At 47.4% G+C, this 27,706-nt stretch overlaps 1 protein-coding gene across 3 annotated transcripts in view; it reads right to left on the bottom strand.

Annotated features, from left to right (window-relative positions):
- Positions 1-27,706, bottom strand: part of PTK2B (protein tyrosine kinase 2 beta) — a 127,581-nt gene that overhangs the window by 78,717 nt on the left and 21,158 nt on the right. The window lies entirely within an intron of this gene.

A 27,706-nucleotide genomic window follows, 5' to 3' on the forward strand; every position in this document is an offset into this window, starting at 1 on the left:
AATAGAAAAGCTCCAAAGATTATATGCATATTCACTACACAAATATGCTTCTATGGTTACAACTGGGTTGTAAGCAGAAGAGGAGACAGAGAGAAATTAAAACCGTTGTAGTAGAGAGATAATTAAGTTTTCCCTTTAACAGGTTTGGTTTCAATGATAAATACTTCTCAAGAGTCACTTCGGCTACCTCTCTAGATACGTTTGACCCGAGCCTGAAAATAATGAGGACCCCACTGCCTGCTTCCAGCCCCAAGCACTGATATTCCCTAGCAGCCAAGAAGGGAATAGGGGAGTCAGAATCCCGGGCTCCAGTTCTATAGAGATCAGGAGTCCAGCTCCGCACCACCCCCACCCCGTGTCAGATATAAGTCTATGTTTGGCACAACGGTCCTTGGCCCTTTCTTCCTTTAGCTCTCTTTCATTGAGGTTTCCGAAGCACACAGGAAGTCAGAAAAAAGAACAGCAACCACTTCTCCACAGCTTTGCCTCAGACACGGGGTGGGGGGAGAGAGAGCATAGCAGAAAGTGCCGTGTGACATAGGAGAGACTAAGGGAACCCGTGCTGGGGGTCCTCCCCTGCACCACAGGGTGGAGGTGGAGCGAGCAGGAATGGGGGGAGGGCAGCACAGGGGTTATGTCCACATCCAGGTCTTCAAGAGTTCCCAGGGGAACCCTAGGCTATTACTTTTCTCTTTCTATTGACTGAGAGTTTTCTGGTTACCTTATGTACACACACAAAAGCTATAGCATTTAAATTCTTTTGAATCACATTCAACTGCCAGAAAGATACTTAGATAACTTGGCCAAGTCACCTCACCTGTCGAGACCTCAGTTTTCTCATCTAAAAAGTGAGAGGATTAAGTAAGAGGAGTGTGTTTCCAACAAAGTCTTGAGCATGAATATTTCAAACTGTTAGAAGTGATAGCCTGGTGCCTGAGGTGGTTTAATTTTTCATTGTTTGTCTGGAAATGTTTTAGTGTTTGCAGAACCCCCCAAAATACCTTTCAGGGGCCCTGAATTCCACATTAAAGCCGCTGGACCACATTGGACGCTTCCCAAATTGCCCTCGTGGACCTAAAATTCTGATAGCTAAAATCATTAGCCACAAGGAGAGACCCTGGGTCATTGAGGGAGAAATGAGAGCGCTGAGAAAAAATGCAAGGGCCAGGAAAGTAATCAGGAAGAAAGGAGAAAGAGTGATGTGGGATATTGATAAGGAAAAAAACATAACAACTAAGCTTATAAACTCATTGGTGGTGAGAACCAGAGGTGAAGGGACTTATAAACGACCTGTTTTTACCTCCTTTGTTTCACAGATGAGGAAACTGAGGTCAGAGGTGTCACGTGACTTTCCCAAAGATGCAGAGCTGAAATCTTGATTGTGAGGAACAGAGCAGGGACCCTTTGATGGGGTACAACCACAGGACTGAAGGGCCGAGTCTGTCAAGAGGCTGATCTTACCCAAGGTAAATCCCCTGGTGGGTTCGAGAATCCATGTGATGCCATATGGAGTGACCATGCAGATGATGCCAGCCACGTACAGAGTTAAACAGAGGAGGAAGAGGCCTCGGTCTTCTAGAACCTTCTGCACCCGCATCCAACATCTCTCTGGTCTTGACCTTGCCCTGTCAACTGTAAACTGCCCTTGGGGAGAGGCTTCTTCCAGACTGAGCCAATGTGCTTGCGTGCCCAGAAAGGGAGTCTACATTTTAACGGCAGCCTAAAGAAGAAAGGATCTGCCCTCCACATGCAGTAGCAAGTGACAGTTCACAAAGCATTTGCCCTTTCTCCTTCCTCCTCTCTCTGGAGGTACTGCTGGCCCCTTACAGGGGAGGGAGCACTGGCTCAGAAAGGGTTAAGGCCCACACTCAGCTGGAGGCAGAAGGGGGAGGGGGAGCAAAGGAGGCCTTCCAGGAGAGGAAAGTTTATATCACACTGGGCATGGAAGGAGTCCACCTCTGGAGGTCTGTCCTGAACCAGGTAACTCATCTGGGACAAATCCTGTTACCTCGCTGAACCTCAAGGTGCTCACCCACAAAAGCTGGGTAAGTTAATACTTTCTTCCTGAGAACTGGTGTGAAGATTAACAAAAACAAAAGCACTTGTTAAACGCCACATCTCCAACATCAAGCATTGGTCATGATTACAAATCATCCATGATCCTCTGGTTCCTTCAAGTGTCAACACAAACACACCAATGACAGGGACTCATTCTTGTCAAAGACAACTCATTTGTTCCATTTTTGAACCATTTTCAGTTCTGGAGAGGTCTTCCCTATGATGTGTTAAAGGAGTTTTTCTACAACTTCTACTGGCAGGTGCCTTGGGATCTGCCAGGCATGAACCGAGCCCCCCTGACCCCTGCTTTGCACAGCCAGTCCTGGTTCAAAACACAGAACTAGAAACATGAGGGTTTTGGGGAGGCTCACAGATCATTCCACACCATGAACACCTGCTGCTCGCACACATTTTCACGCTCGCCTCGAGAAGCCCATAGAAATCAGTTTGGATGAGCTATGCTGACACCAGTGATGGCAACCAGGTGCCTCCAGAGGCCACTTAGCCTCCCAGTGGGGGCCCTGGGAGGGCGGTCAAGCCTCCTCGCGCCTACCCAGACTTGCCTGGCCTGAGCCTGCCCCGAAGCTCCCAGCTCTCTGGGTCTAGCCTTAGGTTCTTAGGATTTTAGAGCCGCATATGGGCTTTGAAGCTCACACATCCCCCGACCTTCTCCTGTGGCATTGTAGTCACAGATGTGGCTCCTGTTGGACACTCAGTCCATTCTGAACTCTGGTCCCTGCTTGTCCTTGAGCTGAGGTGGCAATCACACCCCTCTTTGTCCCCATGGCACTGGCTAAGCAAACTCACCTCCTACTCATGGGTTCTATTCTTGGCTGTCAACATCATCATCACCATTGCCATCATTTGTCAAGTGCCTAATTGCACATGGCTGTGTGCCAGGTGAGGGGAATGAAGAACCCAGAACACAGGCTGCCTGTGTGCTGCTGTGGCCCACGGCCCTTCTGGGAATGAACAGGTTGTGTGGGCAGAATACTGAAGCAGACGTGGATGGACATGGTGCACGTATTATATACAGCTGGGCTCTCCAAAGGTGGGGAGTAGGGCCAAGTGCATAAGTAGGGGCAGGGAGGGGGGAAGAAGAGGCCCACTATGGAAGAGGCAAGAGGAGCAGAGGAAAGAACAGCCCCAGGAGGCAGGAATCCTACGTTGAAGCCCTAACCCCCAGGACCTCAGAATGCATTTGGAGACAGAGCCTTTAAAGAGGAGATTAAGGTAAAATGAGGCTGTTAGAGTGGGCCCCAATCCAATCTGACTGATGTCCTTACAAGAAGAGGAAATTTGGATGTACAAAGAGACACCAGCCACATGCAGAGAAAAGACCATGTGAGGACACAGCGAGAAGGCAGCCATCTGTAAGACAAAAAAGAGGCCTTAGAAGAAACCAACCCTGCTGACACCTTGATGTTGGACTTCCAGCCTCTAGAACTGTGAAACAATGTATTTCTGTTATTTACACCACTCAGTCTGTGGTGTCTTGTTATGGCAGCTCGAGTGGACTAACCCAGGCCGGAGATCCAGGTTCTGGTTCCACCCCTTCTCTACCTGTAGCTGTGAGCTTAAGAAGTCATTTCAGCTCTCTAGTCCTCCACTGCCTCTGTGGTGTGGTGCTCATAATTCACCCACATGGACCAGCCCAGATGATCAGAACACTGTAGGATTTAGAGTCAGAAGGGGTCTTGGAGATCACTCTGTCCGGTGGTTTACAAAACCTGTATGCTCCTCAGGGGGAGACTGTTGCAAATACAGGTGGCCTAATACAGATTTATTGGTCAGAATGAGTGGGTGGGGCAAAGGAACAGGAATCTTCATTTTAAAAGGAAGGATGACACACAGCAGATTGGGAATGACTGGATCACAGTTGATAAGCCTGATGCCAGGGAGGGAAATAAGCTGCCCATGTCAGACACTTTGGTGCAGGACAAACAAAGCTGGGACCCAGGTTGCATTCAGCTCTGAGACCCAGGCTCTAGGTCTTCCTTGTGCGTCCAGGGCAGAGTAGGGAAGAGTCAGAAGCCTCGTTGTTTGGCAGGGGCTGCACTCCTGACCCCACATATTCCTACTGTCCTGGGAACCCCAGATGCTGCAGGCTAGAGGCATTTCCTAGTCCATGTGATCCTATCATGGACTCTCATGGATGAAGACTCCGCGGATGAAGACTTCTCTGAGCAGACTCCGTGACTGCTCCCTCCAGCCCCTTCCAACCGCACAGAATGGCCAAAAGAGCACCAGGTTCCAGGCTCTGCTCTGCAACTAACCCTGAGACTGACCAAGTTGGTTCACCTCCACAGGCCTAGGTCCTCTCTGTACAAAGAGAGAGTAAGGCTGGACTCTCAGGTCACTTCCAGCTTGTATGTGCTATTTGATGATAGCACCTCAGGGCAGGAAGGACACGCAGACATCACCTTGTCTGGTGCTCTCCTTCTGGTGCACCTGGACAGACTGATCCCCTCAGTGGGCAGGGCCTTGCAATAACTGTGTTTTCTAGTTTCTGTATTTGGTGCTTTGACCTCTGGGGCCTCGTTGACCCTGGAGGGACTGCTCCTCCTGTGCCAGCCAATTCTTGAGAGCCTGCCTTTCATGCGCAAACCAACCAACCCAGAGCCCCACCCCTAATCATCTAGGTTATTGGAGTCTCACACTCTGGGCCACTATCCCCCTGCCCTAATCACCCCAGGGCCACGTACCAGACAACTAGGGACAGGCCCTGTGCCCCAGAGCCCACCGAAATTATTCAGACTAGCCAGTCCTAAACCTGCTCACCTTGTTCACCTGTTCCTTCCCAAGGAAACCACAGTCAAGGCTCTTGCCCACATTTTCCCCTTCTCTCTCTGCCCCCTGACACACCCTGGGGCTTCCCAGTGGGGGGCCCCTGTGTGGCTGCTCTGCCTCCTTTTCTAGGGACCTGAATATAAACTTTTTCCTTCATGAGTCATCTCTGCATCTGCGTGTCTTACCATATCTGCTTAAAACAAATCCTGGGTCCCCTCAATACAGGCCTGCCATGGCCTGAATCTCTGGGCCTGTGTGCAACCACTTTTGCAGTTCAAATCTCCTCCAGTCTACCTCCTGTGTGCCACACAAATATTTTCACTGTCTATGTGTACCACCCATGAAAAAGGTTTGGAACCCCTGATCCAGTCAGCCTCCAGTCTAACAATCCAATCCCCTCTGTAGCCCCACTGCCCCCTCAGCCATGGGGCCTTCCTGCCTTGTGCACCAGGCCTTTCTACTTCTAAGGAGCTCTCATTGCTAGAAAAGTCTGCATTATGCTCACCACAAACCTGCCTTCTTACAGCTGTTGGTCCCTGGTTGGACTCCTGCTCTCTGGGGACATTCAGAATTGGTTTAATGTCAGTCAGTATGACATCCTTCCACTACTTAAAAGTAGCTCTTGGTTACCCTAGAGGCATTTCTTCTCCCATCTAAACATCCCTGGTTCCTTCATTGTGCCTCAGAAGTCGAGAGTTATGTTTTTCATGATTCTGTGGCTCTAGAAGATTCCATCCCAGGGCCCATCTCGGAGGGTCAAGCTTGAAGGAGAAGACACTCTGACCTAAAAAGATGCCTGAACTTCATGTAACTACTTCTCATTTTTCATGAGATTTTGATTGTGAAATCTCAAATTTTTACGTATGGGTACAAACTTACAAAACATGGCAGCTACATGGAGCTGCTGGTCCTCTCCCAGTCACCGCCCGAGGCCAACTCCCCCGGGACGGCTTGGCTAGCCCCTAGCTGGAGGAGGGGACAGAGTTTTCCCACCCTACCCACGGCCCCTCAGCTGGCGGTTGCCATGTCAGAACGGATGCCTGATCTCTACATGCCTACTTCCTTTAGTTTTTCATGAGAAGCTGGAAATTCAGATTTTTAATGTGAACTCTTTAATTTTTAAATGTTGGCATAAATTTACAAAACATAACGTAAACTAACAAAAACATGACTGCTGATTGGACGGAGCCCCAGGACAACGAGTTTGCATCCTGTCCCAACTCCAGCTGGGGTTACCCTCCCCCTCAGGACAGGGTGCTCACTCAGCTCTTCCCCAAGGGCCTTCTCAGCTACAGCATCCTCCAGCCATGGCTCTGTGTGCTGGTTAATTTTATGTGTCAATTTGACTGAGCCATGGGGTGCCCAGTTATTTGGTCAAAGATTATTATGGGTGTTTCTGTAAGGGTGTTTTTGGATGAGATTAACATTTACACCAGTAGATTGAGAAAAGCAGATTGACCTTCCTAATGTGTATGGGCCTCATCCAATCAGGTGAAGGCCTACTAGAACAAAAGGCTGACCTTCCCCTGAACACAAGTGAGTTCTTCTTGCCTGACGGACTTTGAAGTGGGGCATTGGCTTTTTTCTGTCTTTCAAACCCAACTGAAACGTTGGCTCTTCCTGAGTCTTGAGCCTGCTGGCTTTTGTACTGGAACTACACCATTGGCTTTCCTTGGTCCCCGGCTTGCCATTACAGATCTTGGGACTTGTCAACTTCCACAATCATGTGAGCCAATTTCTTATAATAAATCTCTTCATACATATACATATATATATATATGCACACACACATACATATGCATCATATATATAGGATATATATGCATATTTATAGGAATATATGTGTATGTATATGTGTGTGTGTGTGTATCTCCTATTAGTTCTGATTCTCTGGGAAACCCTGATAATACACTCTCCTCAACCAAAAGAGAGCTATCAATCGAAGGAAGAAGCTATAGATTTTATCCAATGAAAACACCTTTTCTGGTTCTCTGCCTGACCGTTTATACCACATTTCTAGTGTTGAATAAATATAATAACAATAACAACTACCAGTTATCAAGCAGTTTTTGTGTGTCAGTCATGGCATTAAGTAATACACACACACACACACACACACACACACACTCCTTCTTATTTAACACCCTGGCCCCTTATCAGAATATGTGAGTCTCACGAGGAGGACAGGGGCTGTACTAGTCCTTCCCACCACTGTATGCTTGTGCCTGGACCAGTGCTTGGCAACAAGGAGGCACTTAATAAATTACGCGTTGAATTAAGGAATGAACTGTTCTTTAAATCGAGACTGTTAATATCCTCATGTAACGGATGAGGAAATGGAATCTCAGAGACACTAAATAACCAGCCCAAGGCCACAGGGCTAAGAAACGGTGGAGCTGAAACACACCCCCAAGTTGTTTTGAGTTCAAAACCCTCTGCCCCCTCCCAGTGCACACGGAAGGGCCAGGCCCGTCTCCAGTGCCCGACCTCGACATTCACACCCACGACTCTCTCCGCCTGTAGGAATGCCCAGGTGGCCCCTTCCCGGCTCAGCACCCCTCACCCACACCACACCGACAGCTCTGCTGCCAAGCCGTCCATTGAGGTTTCTAAAGACCAATTTGAGAGTCTAACCACAGTTTCATCTTTAAAAATAAGACAAAAGCAAGAGAGGAAACCCACTGAAGGGGTCTTGGCTCACCCTCTTTTCTCAGAGTTGCTTCAGGTACCGGAGACCAGCTGGACTGACGCCCAGGCTGAGAGGCCAGGCCATAGAGCCACTGAGGGGATGCTGACCGCTCTTAACCCTGGGTAGGAACATGGTTTTGAGGAAATGTGCACAGTTTCTAGAAACTACCACCTCCTTACATGCTGCCTCTGTAGCCCCATGTGGGTCACGCCGCACAGCAGGCTGGCCGATAAAGGACTGATGGGGAGTGGAGGCAGGTAAAGCTCACCAAAGGGGAAACGCAGCAAGCACAGGAGAGGGCAAAGGGCGCGGGCAGTGCAGGGGTGCTCCAGATAGACCCAAACAGAGGGGAGAGGCTTGCACAATCATGGATGTACCATCAGACCCACATGGAGGAGAAGGCACAACGAGGGATGATTAATAACTTGCTCTCGAATGTGGCCACATACACAAGTCTCTTCATGTGCTCCTTACTGACCAGACCCTCCCACCTACAGGTAACCAGAACGATCCCTGATTGCCTTGCTCCCTCATGGAAGCCACTGCGGTCCACAAACACACTGGGTACCCCACATCTGCTTTTTCTAAAGCCAATAATAGTTTGATTTCTCTTTCTGTCCCTGCAGCATCCAGCTCCCATTTCAATTATTTCAGTACAACAAGTATGTCATTCCAATGATAACATAGTGAGTTACGAGGAAAACTGCACAGTCAAGGTGTTATGGCTCCTACTTAAATCCCAGGAGCTCCGAGACCCTGAGCACGGCACATCCCCAGTGGGACCTCAGTCGCTTCATCTAAGCACGAGGGGCTGGACCAGCTCTCACATTCTTTGGCTTAAGTTCTTAATATATGAACTCTTGTGCCACTTGACATTGAGTTCTTGTAGGCCCTGGAGCCCCCAAGCCTAGCACAGGGCCTGGCCATAGCAGGGGCCCACACATGCCTGGGAGGGGGTCCTGTATAAGATGGTAGAAGGAGGGCTGCAGGGCAGGAGCGAGGTAGAAGGGGTCTTAGGGCAAGGCCTTTAAGAAGAGGGAAGTGGAGGCTGGAAAACACTGGGGAGAGGGAGGGCATAAAGAGGAGATGATATTCTTTTCTTTTATCCCAGTATCACAGCTCTGTTCATTCTGAGAAACAACCAGCTGCAGCTCCAAAATAGATATGCTAAGAAACGCCTCTAATGACAGAGAACGCTGCTGCGGGAACCAAGGTTAGAACAGCCCTCTTCAGGGGATGGAAGCAAAGAAAAGCCTGGAAGGGAGACACTCCTGGGTGCTCTTTCCACTCTCACTGTGCCGGCTCCCCCTCCTCCTCCCTCTCAGCTGAAGGCAGTAAAGGTTCTTTCCAGAGTCGCCAGGGCACGAAGCTGACGGATGACAGAGCAGAACATGGCCCTGCAGTGGCTCGCAGGCCCCCACGAGAGTGGTCAGCTCCTCTCTGACAGGGGCTCCCACAGCCAGGCATGACAGATGGCTCTCTTCTCCCCAGACCTGAATATCATTTCCAAGCAGCTTTTCTGAGTGCAGGAGAGAGAATGAAACAACCCGATAGAACCAGAGGGTTTAAGTGCTAAGAGTTTGTGTGTGTGCACGTGCAGGCACAAAGATAAATGCACCAGGTGGAGTTAGAGAGGCAAGGAAGACTTTATTTAAGACTATTGCAATAGGGGAGAGAGATTGAACTCATCTCCAGATACAACAGGGGCAGCAGGGGCAGCAGGGGGTTGATAGCCTATGGGCAGAGTGAGGGAGTCAGTGGATGGAAAATAGCTAGAGGAACTTGGTTAGGTATCAAGGGTGGGGAGATTCTTGGCAGGTCAAGGATGAGGCCTAGTTGAGAAGAGGGTTCAGGAGAGCCTGACCAAAGTTTGGTCAAGGAGAGAGTCCTTGTCAATGAAGGGAAAGCAGAGAGATCAGTAGTTTTGGGAAAGAGCTGTTCTGCTCCCTTACTTTCCTTGGAAACAACCCAGCATAAGCATCAGCTCTGATAACAGCACTAGACCGTCATCCACTCACCCCATGGCAGAGTGAAAGGATGGTCCAGCTGCCTGGAACTGGTAACAAGGGCAGTGTGGTCTGGGCACACAGGAGGCCAGTCCCCGAAGCAGGTCCAGCCTGGGCCTGACTCCACCTCGTCCTGTTCCACGGAGCCTTCTTTGTCCCTCAGCTCTGGATAAGGAGTCAAGGAGATACTGACAGGAGTTTCCCAGTCAACACCTACTGCACTTACACGGGACGGATATAGGGTGACCAAGGGGGAGAGAAGATCTTCCCTGGGGACCACAGCCTGCCTCCTGCCTAGCTGGACATCTGGCTGAGAACGGACACTGGGACAAGCAAGACACCTGCATGCCTGATTCATTCAGTCCCTCACCATCCCCAGTAAAACCAAGTGGATCCAGGCCCCTTCCAGGACCCACGTTTTGGAATTTTTGTTTAACTGCCCAGCATGCCAGGTCCTCCAGCTGCCTCCCTATATACCCCCTAGAGGGTCTCTCAGGGAAGGTGGGCTACTCCCAAAGCCAAGAGGGCCACTTAGTCAGGCTTCACAGCACAAACGGTCCTTGACACTATTTCCAAGTGAGTCCATTCATGCAGTCACTGTGTGTGTGTGTGTGCGTGTATGTGTGTGTGTGTGTTTTAAACAATTAATTGGCGAAAGTAAACACTTAAAACAATCATGATGCTTGTTGCCCTATTTTCATCTTTCTTCTTCTTTCTTAATGCAGAGAGCCTCTAAAAACCAAAGAGGTCCCGGATCTCTCCAGAACTTTAGACTCGGTTTCAGGAAGCTTCTACCTCTACAAACTGAGAATTTAAGCCAGAGTCCAATCTCCTCCTCGCCCTCTTTCCTCTCCTCTCCACCCAATGTCGTTTCTCAGCAGGCTGCTGCTCACCACTCCTCTCTGCACAGTCTCCCACCCCACCCCCACCCTGCAGCACCCTCTCCTCTCCACACACACAGACCCACAGACATAAACACCCCCTGACCACTTGAGCTGGAGCTCTGAGCCAGCAGGGTCCTCTCCCACCCTCTGTTCTACGTGCTCAGAAGTTTCAAACTGGACTTCCTGCCTCTCTCGCAGATACAGGCTCAGTCGCAAGCAATTTGCATATTGTGAAGCCTGACCTGCACAGGAACCCTGCTCAGGAACTGTCCCCCTGGGAGTGGGAGGTTAGGTAGTGAGGGGGAATGCAGAAGGCTAGAAGTCTCTGCCATTCCTGGATGCCTACTCTGATCTGGGCCTGGAATGGGCTCTGTAGGACTTTTGGCAGACCCTAATCTTGCCAGCTGAAAGACTTCCTAAACTTCACTAAGCCAAGGCTGGCCTACCACCACAAGACCCTGGGTGCCCAAATCTAGAAGCTGGATGTTTCCTGGAAAGACTGTGCTGTTTACACATGAAACAAACTAGGTTAGCATAAAACGGATGGAGCTGCGCTGCGAAGCAGAGGGGTGGGAATTAGTCCGAAGCCCTAAGGGAAGTAGCCAGCCTCCTCGTGGGAGAAGATGAGGTGCACTAGCAAACACCTGGGATGGTGTCTCATGCAGCTGTAACAAAACAGCACAGACTGAGTGGCTTATAAATAACAGACATCCATTTCTCACAGTTCTGGAGCCTGGAATCTGAGATCAGGGTGCCAGCATGGTCAGGTGAGGGCCCTTTCCCAGGTGGCAGATTTTTCATTGTATCCTGACATGGTGAAAGGGGCAAAGGGGCTCTCTGGGGTCTCTTATAAGAGTACTGATCCCATTCATGAGGGCTCTGCCCTTATGACCTAATCACCTCCCAGAGGCCCCACCTCCTCATACCAGCACCTTGGGAGTTAGGTTTCACCATATGAATTTGTGTGTGTGGGGGCACACATTAAGATCACAGCAGAAGGAGAGATTGAGGAGGTGGGAGGACCTGAGGGGGCGTCTGACCTTAGGGAGGTTGAACTAATTCTAGGATCAAGATGGGATGGAGTCCCCTGAGATTTTCTAGACTGTGACTTGTGTCACCCTAGCCATGATTGCCTCTTTGGGTTCACATTTCCTGTCGATCACAGGAAGTGGAATATCAGGTGAGTCTCTGTCGTATTTGAAAAAGAAACTGAGAAGTTTCCTTGGAACATCTGGAATGTGGCAGAGTAAAGAAGAGATGAGGGGGGTGGTGCTAGGGCTGAAGGCCAGAGGTCTCGTGTTTCTGGGGCAGTGCCAACGGGAAACATTATAAAAACTGAAGGTATGATTGGTGTCTGGAATCCTCCTCTCAGGACTGCTAAGTCTGCAGTCCCTCATGAACTTATCTCATATCCTAAGGGAAGCTTCTGAGGGTCCACTTTGTGACCTTCGACAAGAAGGTAAATTTCCAGCAGTCTCCCTCAGTAGGGGCATCTCAGGCCTCCCTGGTTTTAAGATGTGTGCCTCCTGCCTTCTAGGATGAGGCATAGGTTATTAGTAATAACAACTTTAAAATAATAGCCATATATTGGGTATTTTTAATGTGCCAGTTACAAATATTAATTCTCAAGACAAAGCAAACAGGTTGGTACTATTATTCTCCTGCCATGTTATGTGTGGGGAAACTGAGGCATGGTGCGGTTGCAGTAATTCTCCCGATGTCATGGAGCTAGGAAATGGCAGGTCTATCTCTTACTTCCTTATTTCTACCACACTCTATCTCAAGGAAACAAACAGGACATTGTCACATTGTGGAGGAAAGCAGCCAGGGCTTTGGCACGTCCCTGTTCTAGGAAGTTGTTTCTTTTCCCATAGATATCATGTGCTGCCCCATGCCAGGGTTAAGTTAATGTGCGCAGCCTCTTTCCCAGGGTCCTTCTGCGCTCCTCAGCCTGGGGCTGGACTGCAGGGACTGTGATTAAAATCAACTCAACAAACATCACTGAGTACCCCCCAGTGGGCGGACGGAGGAGAGAACACAAGGTGAAGTGTGATGCAGGAACTTACAACCAGGTTGGGCAGACAGACATGTCCACAAATTAATTCCACACGGGAAAGTGTGGAAAGTGCTACAAGACAGACACAGATCAAATTACGCAGGCGGAGCAACAAAAGAGAAAGGATTTAACTTCACCTGATTGGGAAGGGCAGCATCTGAGCTGGGCCTTCAAGAAAGGATAGGTTTGTAAACAAAGGAGGTGGGCGGGGAAGGTTGTCAGCAAAACTTAGAATGAAGTGGGCAAGACAGCAGGAAAGTGAAGGCCTCCTTAGGATTCAAAGTGTCGATGTGTGTAAGGTGACCCTACCTGACAGCTATGCATAAGATAGATCTGCAAGGAGACACCCCGGGGTCAGCAATTTGCTGGCTGACGCACTGATTTAGGTAGGAAGAATTAGTCTCACCCTGGATGAGAGGTAACAATAAGGGACAGATAAAGGGAGACATCTGAGGTGGAATCCACAGAACTTAGTAGCCGATTGAGGGAGGAGCTGATGTCACCTACAACCTTCTCCAGTCAATGGGAGCATGGTGAGGCTATTCGTCAAGTGAGAAGTTGAGGGGGTTGGGCTGGAAAGTTCCATTTGGGGCTGGGGCCATCCATGGGTGGGTAGAGAAAATGAGAGGGTCAATCACGCTTGCTTAACAATAGCTCAAGAATTCACGGGCCTGACTCTGTTTGGTCTCTGTGGCATTGACTGCAATGTCTCCCATCCTCGTGCCGCAGTATGTCTGCCTAAGTAAGGTTCCTTTTTGCGAAGCCCACTTCAAGTTCCATCTCTGTCATGCTTTCCTTTCCGTCACTCAATAATATGAGCTCTTGTTTTCTATTCACCACATCTTGCTTATTATGAACATGCAATGCTCACTCCTTTGGACCACAGGTTTCTTGTAAGCTGGGAATAGCACCTTCTACACTTTTTTCCCTAGCTTTATTTAGCACAGACCTGGAATATATGGAGTAGACCATCATTCACCCAGGAGTATGGGACTGGATGGCCCAGGCCCCATCCCCTGGGGGACACGCTCTGCAGCTGCATGGGGCCCCTCCTTGCTCGCCCGTGGGATGCCCCTCGCAGCTCCTGGTGGAGGAGCTAGCAGCATAGCTCTAGCCCTTACTAGGTGTATCACAGACACAGTTCCAACTATTCTGAGCTTTGGCTTACTCCTCTGTAAAATGGGATGATAACATAGCTGTTTCAGCTGTTGCCATAAGGATTTAACTCGAGACTGTATGTAGGGTGTGTGGACAGCTTGGGGGCTGGCATACAGGCTCTCCATGAGTTGTGTCAGGGACAAGAGGGTAGGCTCTCGGTCTAATCTTAGCCCTGCAGTAGCCTGGGTATTTCCTTACTTCCTCATCTGTAGCACAAGGGAGAGTAATCTTGACCCACAGGACTGGGGCTGGGTGAGATGACCAGTAAGAATTCACAGAAACATGTAACAGAAATGCTCAGTGACTGTACCAGCTCAGCACGTGGCTGACATTCCTGGGGCTTCTGCCAAGAGCCGCCACACAGCCTACCCCAGGCACAGGCGCAGGCCAGACCGTGTGCCTCTGCCCTGCTCAAGGAGGTCTGTGATGAGAGATGGAGACATGCTATGGGAGCACTGTGGAGTTGGAAGAAAGGGCAGAGCTAGATCCGCATCAGACTCCCAGAGGCTTAGAGTGGGAAGAGCTGTCAGAGATCGTGCAGTCCAAACTTTGGCTCAGTGCAGGAGTTCCCTCTTGGCCATCTTCTGCTTGAATTCTTTGAGTGATAAGGAACTCACTACCTCAAAATTTTAGCAGCCTGTTCCATTGCTCAGAGCTATAATTATAAGAAAGGCTTCTTTTACATGCAGCCCAAATACACTTTTCTGTAACTTCCTGGGTCTGCCTTCTGGACACACACATAACAAAACACATGTCCCCGTTCACCTAACGACCTTTCCGTACCAGAATACAGCTCATCTGCTCCTCCCGGTTTTCTCCAGTTTAAACTGCTTCGAGTCCTTCACACAGTCCTCACAAGACTTGATCTTCAGATCTTTCATCTCCCTAGATGCTTCCAGCAAGCTCTTTCCCATTAGTTCAAGATGGGGCCCTCAGGAGGGGTCCAAGACGGCAGAAGCACCACGGCCTGATAGAGCGAGCTGGCCTGTACCCCAGTTCCTACCCCAATAGGAGGTTCTCCTGGGGTCCGTGGGACACCCTGTACTTTCACCCATTTTCCGCCGTGGGGGGGCAGGAGTGGTCGCTGTCCTTGGAAGACCTGATTCCGGAGCCAACCTCACAAGAATTCCACTCCGACTCTGGCCACCTGGGCATCATGTGTAGCCCTTGTCACAAAGAAGTGTGACAATGCTGGCAGGGCACTGACATGCCAGCACTTACTGCGCTTCTTCCCATCCAGTGGTTCTAGACGTCACGCGGGAATGGCTCTTCGCCTGCACGCTGACTCCCGTCCTGCTCTGACAGAGCTCCTCTGAGAGAGAAGCATTAACTAAGACAACCAGTAATGGGCTTGCGAGGCTCATTCCCCCTGCCCAACCACAGCGCTTATGATAACCCCGCTAGCCTCCCCAGTGAGGGGCGGGCTGCCACAAAGGGGTTGCCTGCAAGGCCAAAGGGTCCCAGGGAAGCACTGGTGGGGGGAAGGTGAGGGGAAGGCGGAACAGTTCTGGGGGACGGTGGTGGGAGTGCTGGTTTCCCAAAGATGTCAGGGAAGGAGGGATGAGTAGTGACCGAGTGGCAGAGAACAGGATGAAACAGACTGTCCCAGTCCCCTGTTTCTCCCAAACATCTCTCAGGAAAAACACAAAGCCTCCCACAGGTAATAAATTCACCCCAACAATAAATTACTACCCGGATGCTGCTTCGAGGTTGAGGGTCCAACTCTTCAACCCTGTTCAATCAGACTAGCCCAGTCACAGGGGCGGGGGGGTGGACACTGAAAGCCTGTGTCTCTCCAGCAGAAGGAAATGACACATCGCTGCCATGCTGAGAGGGAACCTTTGGCTGCGTGAATCACGCCCAGGAAGTGGAAAGGGGAGAACAGTTTGGCTGGGAGGAGGGCGGGACAGGGAGGGAGATGAGGCCCTGGGAGGCAAGGGTTCTGGCACTGCCAGAGGCTTCACTTTTCAACCCTGCCTCCAGGGTTACGAACTGGCTCAGCAGAACGACAGGAGGCTCGGGCCAGACCTGGAGTGGAACAGGCCCGCCAGGGTGGGTCAGCAATCTGCGTCCATAAAAGGAAGTTCCAAAGGGAGACCAGGGCCTCCCCTTCCCACCACCCCGACCCCGGCCGGTTAGTAAACACCAAATAGGCACACGCCCAGCTCCTTGTTTCATGACCATTTCATGACGCAGAGGTTGCATTTTCTTGGCACACTGGGCAGTGCTGGATGCAAAGATGGATCTGAGGGTGAGAAACACTCCAGAGGGAGGGTATTGGATCAGTGGGGTCATCAGTGACAGGAAGTAGAGGTGGGGAGGTGAGCGAGGTGACTGGGTATAGAGGCCCAAGGGACTGTAGCTCACTGGAGACCTAGAAACACAGGGCAGCTGGGGCCTCAGCAGCACCCACCTCCCAGGGGAGACTGTCTGCAGTCTCTGTGTCTCCCAGAGACAGAAGGGTCCTTCCAGCTACCTTAGTGCAAACTCCTAATGTGACAGAGGGGACCTTGCTCCCATGTGCCCCTTACCCATGGTCCCACCAGGAAGTTGGAGGGAGAGCTGGGCTGTGGCTCTCCCCACCCAGGGGTCTTTCCTTTAAAAAGCTCAATCCTCCCCACCCTTCCCTTCCTCACCCCACTGGCTAGTTGAACGACCAAAACGTTTTATTTCGAGAACAATCAAGGGCACTTTTTCCTGGTTGTCATCTAGAAGGAGAAGAAATCCTTAACTCTAGACCCAGAGGACAAGAGAAGTACAGTTTTAGCCCCCTCCCCCATCTCTGCTTGTCAAAATACACCAGGTGCAACATTCTGTAGACAAGTCTTTCACATCCTTTTTTGTTTTTAGTTCACAGCATATATGGCATCATTTTGGGGTAGTTCACAGCATATTAAGGCATCATGCCAGGGGAAATCCTGCTCCTCCCAGCCCCCCACCATCTACCCCACATCTATCCCCACCCCTGTAGGCTTTAATCACTATGGGCTCCTGCTACCTGGTCAGAGAGAAAGTTAAGCTCCCAAATCAGACCGGGCTCACACAGTGTAGGGGGAGGAAGGGGGAGGGAGCAGGAGGGAGGGGGAGGGAGGCGGAGGGCCCTGGTGACAAACCTGCTTCTTGCAATTAAACCCTCCTTAGGCTGTCCTCTGGCCTTTGTGACATCTTGCTTCTCCTTTCCTGACCGTTGGCTGAGTCAGACCCCACTTAGAGCACCCACTGCCGTAGAACAATGTGCCTTTCCTTAGCTGCAAAATTTGCCGAAGTTGCAAATTTATGTTTATCCTTTAGACACCTGATTCAAGCCTGTCTCCCCCTTTGGATGTTCCGTTCTGAGAGGGCAGGACGGAGGGATTCTCTTCACTCAGTACCGTAGCCCCAGAATCTCGTTGACTCAGTGACATCTGCTGACTGAAAAAATGAATAGGAGCTTCCGCCACTATAAGACGAGATCGTATGATTCAAAGTCATTGTGAGAGACCAACCTAATGTAGACTGGGCCCGTCCCTCTCCAAATGTGTAGAAATGCTGGACAAAACATAACAAAAAATTCTTAATCACACCCAAGCTGGAAAGAGGAAATTCTCAGGTATCAGAAGTAGAGCGGACTCCCACCCAGAGCAGCGAGTGGGAGCTAACGCTCTGAAGACCCAGGAGCAGGGGCTGGGGGTTATATCCGCACAGGGTGGTGTCAGCTGGCTTCAGATCCCTGAGACGCAGGGACTGAGCACAGAGAATAAATGGCTGTCCTGACGCTATGGTGGGCACTGGAAACACTGCTCACCAGCCCACAGAGGTGAGGAAGTTTGACCTCTACCTGGGACCCAGCTGGAATAAAAGAAAGAAAGAAACTAAAAACCAAAGCCTATGCCATTCTACTTATGTGCAGTGGGAATTCTAATCCAAGTAACAAAATAAAGACAAATCAAGAAATGGTGACAGGTGATTCAGGCAGAGGAAAAAGCAAAATTCTGTAGAACATTTCCACAATCAGAAATACACGGGAATTACCCCTCCCCACATACACAGACACGATTCAAAATTACAAACCATACAGGCAAACAACCAGCCTTGAGGAAGGCTCAGCCGATGCAAATTACAGACTAGAAAACAGAGAACTGGTGTTAATAGAATAATTCAGGACTTTATAGAAAAGGCATATTTGAAATATTTAAATAGAGAAAAAAAAGGTATTAGAAGTTCAAGATAATAATCCTAATGGCTAAATTTGGGAGGGAGAATTTTGAAAAGAAGGTAGTAGTAAAATACCGGTCTGTAATAGCTTGGAGGATGGGAGGAGGAAGGCGCAAGTCAGTGAGTGAAGTCCTTCCACCTGGGGGCGGAGGATAACTACGTTAAGGAAGGGTAAACCTTCAATTCAAGCCATGTGTTAAAAATGAGCAAAAACTATTAAAATAATAGAATGGTAATATAAACTTCTAAATCAGGAGGGTGAAAAAGGAGGAAATAAAATAAATACAATCAAGCCAATGAAAGGCAATAAGGTGGGAGAAAGGCAAAAATAAAGCATGGCAAATAGAAAATAATATAGTAGAAATGTACTAAATATATTAGAAGTCTTAATAAATAAAAGAAGCTTAAAGTGCCTGTTAAAAGACAATGACCCTCAGACTCAATTTTTTAAAAATTCAGCTATATGTACTTTACAAGAAACAAACCTAAAAGATTAAGACATAGAAAAGTTGAAAATAAGGGGATAAAAAAATATATAAATCAGAGAATTACTAAATGAAAGAAAGTTGATATTAATATATAAATTAATTAATAATATATAAATTATTAATCTGGGGGCTGGCCCCATGGTGTAGTGGTTAAGTTTGGTGTGCTCCTTTCGGTGGCCCAGGATCACGGGTTTGGTTCCCAGGTGCGGATGTACACCACACATCAGCCATGCTGTGGGGTGACCCACATACAAAATAGAGGAAGACTGGCACAGATGTTAGCTCAGGGCAAATCTCCCTCAAGCAAAAAAAGGAAGATTGGCAACAGATGTTATCTCGGGGCAAATATTCCTCAGCAAAAAAAAAAAAAATCTAGATTTGAAGAAAAAAATTAAGAATATGATTATGAGAGTGATTTTAAAAAGGAAAAATTCACCAAGATGATACAATAATAAATACACCAAAACACAGAGAATTAAAAATATACATCAAAAATTAACAGAAATACTAAACGCATTTTCTCCTTCCCAATTTCATGTGGGCAGAGCTCTACAGAACTGTGCAGAAACCCCTGCATTCAGCTCTACTGAACCTACAGGACTGAGCCATGTCCACAGCACGGTGCTGCCCTGGGGAATTCAGATGGTTATAAGCAGTCCATATAACAGGGGAGCAAAGAGAGGGGATAGTGAGAACTAATGAAAACACTGACATCTACCACTTTTAAGATATTATGCTAAGCACTTACACACCATCTCAGGCAACCTCACAGAAATCCAATGAGGTTGGGTTAGTAACCCCAATTTGCAGAGAAGAAACTGAAATTCACAGATATTAAGTCACTTTTTCAGACATCACAAGACTGGTAAGCAATAGAGCTTGAATTCAGACCATCCATCGGATATAATCTCCATGAGGCCAGGGACCATTTTTACCCTGTATCCCCAGTATGTAACACCAGGCCTAGCACAGATCAGACACTTGATAAATACCTGCTGCTCCAGATGGAATGTATGCATCTCCACCAAACTCATATGTTAAATCCTAACCCCCAAGGAGATGGTATTAGGAGCTGGATCCTCTGGGAGGTGATTAGGTCCTGAGGATGGAGTCCTCATGAATGGCATTAGTGTCCTTATAAAGGAGATCCCAGAGAGCTCCCTTTCCCTTTCCACCACGTGAGGATACAGCGAGAAGACGGCTGTGAACCAGGAGGCAGGCTCTTACCAGACACGAATCTGCCAGTGTTTTGATCTTGGACTTCTAGCCTCCAGAACTGTGAGAAATGAATATTTGTTGGGTAAGTCACCCAGTCTGTGGTATTTTTGTTATAGCAGCCTAAACAAAGACACCTGCTGAATAAATGAATGAATTCAGATAATACTCCAAGCCCGAGCTTTCTTGATTATGCCAGAGCACTGGCTCTGCTATCTGTCTTGATCCTAGCTGTCTCTTCACTCCACCCAAATCTCCCCTCCAACACAGGCTTCTCTCTCCGGTCTGTCTACCTGCCATTTCTCCTCCCTCATCCAGAGTTGGCAGAGGAGAGAGAAGAAAGCAGGGCTCTCACAACATGTCCAGCGGGTCTCGCAAACACAGCCACACTCCCTACAAGCTGCTGGTTGGGAATGATGCTCCCCACAGTTGCTGAGGGAGAGGGCAGGCATAGGGTGGTCCGATGCATTGGAGGTTTGGGAGAAAATGAGTTTTCCATTCTCCTCTGCTGTCAGTTGCTAGCATCATCTCCCTATCCTATGTGGCCATGAAGTGATGGGGGAACCATGAGGTATTTAAATACCAATTGAAATGGACCTGGAATGATTTGAGTCGTGAGAAAATTCTTGGGGACAGAAGTGTCATCAGGCAGAGGAAATTTAGTCTGTAGCTATTTTTTTTAACTTTTTATTTTGAAATAATTAACAGACTCACAGAAAGTTGCAAAAATAACACCCAGAGTCCTGTGTAGCCTTGACCTGTCTTCCCCTAATGGTGAGATCTTTAGTATAATATCAAAACCAGGGGCTGACATTGGTATAACACTTGATTCTAGTTCACCACATTTTACATGGATTTGTGTGTGAGTGTGTGTGTGGTTCTGTATACTCTTATCCCAGGTATATGATTGTGTAACTACCTCCACAATCAAGATACAGAACTGTTCCATCACCATGAAAAAAATTCCTTGTGTTACCCCTTCATAGTCATACTTACCCCCCCATCTCTGCAACTACTAATTTGTTCTCCATCTCTATAGTTTTCTCTTTTTAAGAATGTCACATTAATGGAATCATACAGTATGAAACCTTTTGAGAGTGACTTTTTTTTTTCACTATGCATAATGCCCTTGAGATCCACCCAGGTTGTCGCACTTATCAATAGTCCATTCCTTTTTATGCTGAGTAGTGTTTTATTATAGGGATATACCAGTCATCCATTGAAGGACATCTGGGTTGTTTCCGGTTTTTTGCTATTGACTGTAGCTCTTGAACAAGAGGGCTAGTCCTACTTCAGACTGCAGAGCCCTCAGAATTCCTGGTGAGCAGCCAGGATCTATCTCTACTCTCAGTTACTACGTGCACACAGAATGGCGGGGAAAGGACTGCACTCCTTGAATTGCCTTTTCAGCTGTGGCTCATTCCTACTGATCCTTCAAGTTTTAAGTGGAACATCATCTGTTCCAAGAAGTCTTTGTGTTGATAACTATCTCTCCAGCTCCTGCAGCTCCCCATCCTCCCACATGAGTCCTTTGCCTCTGTGCCTCTAGCTCTGGCCCAGGACCCAGTATGCTCAATGAGCATTTGTTGAGTCAGTAGATTGACAACAATGCTGTCATCACAGTCATTTTCTAAGCCAGGTCATCCCCACCTGTGATTACAACACTTTCTTGAAGTAACATCATAAAGAAGGATGGTCATCATCCAGTGGGCCACATTTTCTTACTTGAACAATGTTGTAACTCTAATAAAGTTGAGACCACCAGTAGGGTCCTTAGGTGGTTCCAAGGTTTTGCTATTATAGATAATACTGTAATGAACATCTTAATATATCAGTACATTTCTACAGATCTGATTGTTTCATTAGGAGAGAGTCCTAGAAGTAGAATGACTGAGCCAGAGGCAGAAACTCTTTTTTATCTCTGAGTAATGTTGCCAAGTTGCCTTCCAGAAAGGTAGTTGTTGGTGTAATAAATTACCACAAACTTAGTGGCTTAGAACAACACAAATTTATCTTGGGAAAGGTCAGAAGTCCTAAAATTAAGGTGTCAGCCTTCTGGAGGCTCTAGCCTCTTCCTTGTCTTTTCTAGCTTCTAGAAGCTGCTTGCATTCGTTGGTTTCCTCCATCTTCAAAGCCAACAGAGTAGCATCTTCTACTCTTTTTCTCTGACTTTTGCTTCTGTTGTCACATCACCTTGTTTGACTCTGACCCTCCCGTCTTTCTCTTATAAGGACCCTTGTGATAACATTAGGCCCACCCAGATAATCCAGGATAATCTCCTGATCTCAAAATTCTTAACTTAATCATATCTGCAAATGTTCTTTTGCCATGAAAGTTAACATATTCACAGGTTATCAGATTAAAACATGGACATCTTTGGGAAGCCATTATTACGCACCCACCAACCGAGTGTTAAAGCATTAAGACTCCTTTCGAACAAAGGCAAAGTATAGTCTGTAGAGTTAAGAGGCAGAATCAAAAATAGCCATTTACTCTGAGAACACCATTCACTCAAGACTGAAGGGCAAGGTGGTTTTTCAATTTCAGACATATGCAGTACAATAAAAATATCATTCTTGAAAATCAGGGCTGATTCTGGGGGAAGACGGTCACTAATACTGACATCTTCAAGCCCAGGAAAGAAAGAACAACCAATAAACGTGTGAATTGGTGTGTTACATCTTACAAGCAGGCCAACATGACCAGGAAGTCCAGCTCAGTTATCTCTTTCATATAACTGTTGTCAAACAGCCCAGTAGTGTGTAAACGGTTTATTGACATATAATTCATGACCTTGCCGCCTGTTCTTTCTGCAAAGTTTTACTTAGTTCTCAGGTATTTTGTAATTATACATTGGCAATTCCCAAGCACTTTAGATGTCACCATTTCCTTCCATTTCTCTAGTTTAATGCTCCTCCCAACAGACACGCAAACCTGCTAACCACAGATCACAAACTGCTACATGACCAAAGCTTGCAAATTTATTGCAGGGGACCTCAATTGCTTTGTCTGCCTGCAATGCCTCTTCCCCCTTCTTCAGAGAGTTTCACTTGCTGTCTTTGCAGGGAACTCTTCCTCCTCCCATGGCAACTGGGTAGTTCTGGTGGAGGCTGCCCATCATGGTAGACCATCTCTTCTACCTCCTCCCCCTGGTCTGGACCACAGGATGGGATGCATTACCCAAGCTCTGGCACACATGGCACCCCACCCTCCTGGCTGGGGTGATTGGTCCAGCAATGGACCCATGATCTTAACCAAACCAATCAGAGCTCTTCTTTGGCATTTTTTAAACTTTAGCTTAGGGAAAGAAGCTTTGTCCTGTGGGTGAGAAGGCGGTGGACGACAGCTTGGACACAATTAGCAGCTACGCCCTCTGCCTTTTATTTATTTATTTATTTATTTTTAATTGATGTTTTAATAGTCTATAACATTGTGAAATTTTGGGTTGTACATTTTTGTTTGTCCATCACCATACATATGTCTCTCTTCACCCCTTGTGCCCACCCCCTACCCCCATTGCCCCTGGTAACCACAATACAGTTTTCTCTGTCCATGTGTTGGTTTATATTCCACATATGAGTGAGATCATACGGTGTTTGTCTTTCTCTTTCTCGCTTATTTCACTTAACATAACACCCTCCAGCCCCATCCATGTTGTTGCAAATGGGACAATTTTGTCTTTTTTTATGGCTGAGTAGTATTCCATTGTTTATATATACCACATTTTCTTGATCCAATCATCAGTTGAGGGACACTTGGGTTGCTTCCACTTCTTGGCTATAGTGAATAATGCTGCGATGAACATAGGGGTGCATAAGCCTCTTTGGATTGTTGATTTCAGGTGCGTTGGATAGATTCCCAGTAGTGGGATGGCTGGATCATAGGGCATCTCTATTTTTAATTCTTTGAGGAATCTCCATACTGTTTTCCATAGAGGCTGCACCAGTTTGCATTTCCACCAGCTGTGTATGAGAGTTCCTGTTTCTCCACATCCTCTCCAACATATGTTGTTTTTTGTCTCGGTGATTATAGCCATTCTAACGGGTGTGAGGTGATATCTTAGTGTTGTTTTGATTTGCATTTCCCTGATGATTAGTGATGTTGAACATCTTTTCATGTGCCTATTGGCCATCTGTATATCTTCTTTGGAGAAGTATCTGTTCATTTCCTCTGCCCATTTTTTGATCAGGTTATTTTTTTCTTGCTCAGTTGTGTGAGTTCCTTATATATTATAGAGATTAACCCCTTGTCAGATATATGTTTTGCAAATATTTTCTCCCAGCTGGTGGGTTGTCTGTTCATCTTGATTCTGGTTTCATTTGTCTTGTAGAAGCTCTTTAATCTGATAAAGTCCCACTTGCTTATTTTTTCTTTAGTTTCTCTAGTCTGGGTAGGCACGTCCTCTGAAAAGATTCCTTTATGACCAATGTCAAATAGTGTGTTGCCTATATTTTCTTCTATGAGTTTTATAGTTTCAGGTCTTACTTTCAGGTCTTTGATCCATTTTGAGTTAATTTTTGTGAATTACACCCTTTGCCTTTTGCAGAATTTGTTCTGAAAGAATGAAGCCAACACGCAGCGAGAGCCAGAGGGGCAGACCCAGAGACACTTGGCGGCGTGTAAGTCCCCAGCTCCAGTCGTCCCTGAGTTTAGCTGCCTCTTGAATCTTCCTTTAGTTTGGATATGTGAGCCAGTGATTCCTCCTTGGGGTTTCTGTCATCTACAGCTACAAGAGTGCTGACTCTGACAATACCGGGTGGATGGTACCTTCCTTTTCTCACTTCTTCCCTTTTCTGCTGATGCTGCATTTCTTCTGCTCTTGGGAAACATCTTCCAAGGCCACTCTTGGTCAGGTCTAAGCGATTGATAAAGTCTGATGAGTTGGAACTCCCAGGCTATTCATCCTCAGGCAGCTGAACAGTGGGAAATCACACCCCCAAAGCAGCATCCCCTTAGAACAACCCTACCACCAAAGTGCCCATTGCTCCAGCGCTGGTCTTGGTCTGATCTGCCATTTCAGGGTAGATATGGGGATGCGCTGTAGTGACCAAAGTATGAGTGTGTCTGTGTGTGTGTATGAGAGAGAGAGGGAGAGAAAGGTTGAGCACGTGTGAGCGAATGCGTTAGAGGCTCAGCTTACTTACACTCAGAGGTCAACATGTACAATTAGGCCAAACTGGGCTGTTCCTATCCCATCAGAAGAAAGGAGGGAGAAAAATCCTACAGCAGTTTGGCAAGCAATGGGCACTGCATCCAAGATGTCCTGGCAAACAGCAGCACTTTCTTGGACAGAGCATGCCATCCCCAAAACAAAGGGTGACGTCCTGGCTTGACATGGTGGCTCTCGATCCGCCCCATTGCCTTCCTCTCAGACATCTAATAGCCTCCAACATTAACAGCCCCATGGATGTGTAGCTCACAGCAAATTTGTGCTATAGACCTTCTGGGCCTCTTTTGTAGTGGGTTCTAAACAAATATTTTTGGAATTAAATCCCCTTTAATCCTGAGACTAGATCAGCGGTCCTAGGAGCATGCAGTTCTCCACTTCTCCGTCTCCTTGAGATGCCTGAGGCCTCAGCTGGCTTAGGGGAAGGAGACCCCATGCCCCTGCTTCATTGCCTTTTTGTTGTTATTGTTATAGAAAATCCTGGGAATTTTACTATCCCCTTGAGTTCAGAATAATGTGCATCCAAATAAATTAAAGCTCCTATCTTGGTTGACTCTTAGAGCCAAAACAAGTTCACAAGTGTGGGCTGGCCCAGATGACCCATCCGTCCCCTATGAACGTTAAGTATATCATATTCTTGCTCTGACAAGCATTTAGAAGAGGAGAGGTAATTGGGAGGCTTTTCCTGTCTTTTGTTTTCATTGTTCACAGGAACACATTTTGACCTTGACTTGGCCTTCTGTGTATCATGCATATGCTGGAGACTACAAATTCTATAGATGAGTAGGTGGATGAGAAAAGCGCTTTGGCAGTTTGTCAAGATAAGTGTACAGCACTTTTTTTAAAAATGGAGGGGGTGGTGAGACACTACCCATATTAATTGGTGAGCACTTTGGAGGCTGGGAAGGGTCGGAGATCTCAGTGCTCAGACGAGCAGAAGGGAGCTTCTTCAGCTGGGGAGAGGAGAGGCGCCCAACCAGTGGGGCCCCTGAGTGTGCCCCCTGAGTCACCCATGACGGGCGCAGCAGAGCACTGTCAGCTCCCTGCCCAGGGGAAGTGGAGCCCAAACAGCAGATTGAGTCATATTTATCCAAGAGCTTAGGGGAACAAAAGCTGTAGACAGGAGCCTAGGCGGGGGATGGCATTCACACTGCTTGTACCACCCCATTAACAGTGTTTCTCTTTCCTCAAGTGGATGGGCTGCGTGGGATGTGGGTTAAGAAAATCAAACACAGGTTCCATTTTCACATTATCCTTCCGAGGGTGGTTTTAACCATGTAGAACCAGGTGTGTTTTGAGAGATTTGCTTACAACTGACATTTTACTTTATTTTATTTATTTTTTATTTTATTTATTTACTTATTTTTTGGTGAGGAAGATCGGCCCTGAACTAACATCTGTGCCAATCTTCCTCCACTTTGTAGGGGACATCGCCACAGCATAGTCTGAAGAGCGGTGTGTAGGTCCGCACCTGGGATCCGAACCCATGAACCCCCGGCCGCTGAAGTGGAGTACACAAACCCAACCACTACCCCACCAGGCTGGCCCCCCTGACATTTTATTTTCAATAGTCCCCATAGAATAAGTCTATGTTTTTTTGTGTGTGTGTGAGGAAGATTAGCCCTGAGCTAACATCTGTTGCCAATCCTCCTCTTTTTGCTGAGGAAGATTGGCCCTGGGCTAACATCATGCCATCTTCCTCTACTTTATATGTGGGACACCTGCCACCACATGGCTTCATAAGCGGTTCATAGGTCCGCGCCCGGGGTCCGAACCTATGAACCCCGGGCCGCCGAGGCAGAGCATGCGAACCCAACCACTAGGCCACTGGGCCAGCCCCGAGTAAGTCTATGTTTTATTCAAAAGAGAATGCTTATGAAATTACCCTGGAGATTGTAAAATGCTGATAATTTAAAGTTGAGTTTTAAACTGGGAAGACTAATTGGCAGCATGATTACATTCTTATTATAAAATATCTTTTTGGAAACCTAGTTCTGGCTTCAGATAGAATCTCTCTGGGACAAGCAGAGGAATAAAAATCAACAGATTTGGAGGCTAGGCAAGTTCTGTTTCTACAGTGTGACAGGTCCTTAGGCAAGTCATTTTCCTGTTTTCTTATTTTTGTGTTTTTATTTGAAAAGTAAAAGAAGCAATGGAGAAAATAACAATCACTCACATTTCCACCATCCCAAATTAACTACTGTTAACATGTTAGAGGCTATTTTCTCATTTGTTAACACAGGGGTTAGACTGGGTGATTGCCAAGGTCCCTTCCAGCTTAACATTCTCTGGTTCTATGACTAATTATTCCATGAGTCCAGTCATAACATAGATCAAATCTGTCTCCACACTGTTCCCCCACCAAATACCTGTATTTTTAAAAAGTTAGTGGTAATGTTGTTAACCGTTGACACTTGTGCTGTATCCGACCTCTTGCAAGTTTATTATGAAGCAATAGTTCCCAACTTATTACTATTTTTTTTTTTTTTTGGTGATGGAGATTGGCCCTGAGCTAACTCTGTTGCCAGTCTTCCTCTATTTTGTATGTGAGCTGCCATCACAGCATAGCCACTGACAGACCAGTTGTGTAGGTCCACACCCAGGAACTGAACCAGGGCTGCCAAAGCAGAGCACGCCGAACTTAACCACTAGGCCACCAGGGCTGGCCCCCAACTTTTTAATAGAAGCCTCTATTCATCTTTCCTCTGAAGTCATGGGATTGGGGAATGGGTAGCAATCAAGTCCCTAAGTGAAGTTGCACCCGTCTCCCCAAAGGGCTTGGAAATAGATCTTCCGAGCCAAGCCAGAGCTTTGAGAGTTGCTGGCATCATCCACCTTTCCTGCTGGGATCCTCTTTATAAGGAGACTCTATAATTGCCTGGGGGAAGTCTCACTGAAGAGAATGCAAATGTCTCTGGAATGTTTGTTCATCCTTGGCCAGACTTCCAATCATCAAGATTTCAATAACATCCAAATTCTATTTGTCGGTCCCACTTTTATT

The sequence above is a fragment of the Diceros bicornis genome, chromosome 11 (assembly GCF_020826845.1).
Source record: "Diceros bicornis minor isolate mBicDic1 chromosome 11, mDicBic1.mat.cur, whole genome shotgun sequence".
NCBI lineage: Eukaryota > Metazoa > Chordata > Mammalia > Perissodactyla > Rhinocerotidae > Diceros > Diceros bicornis.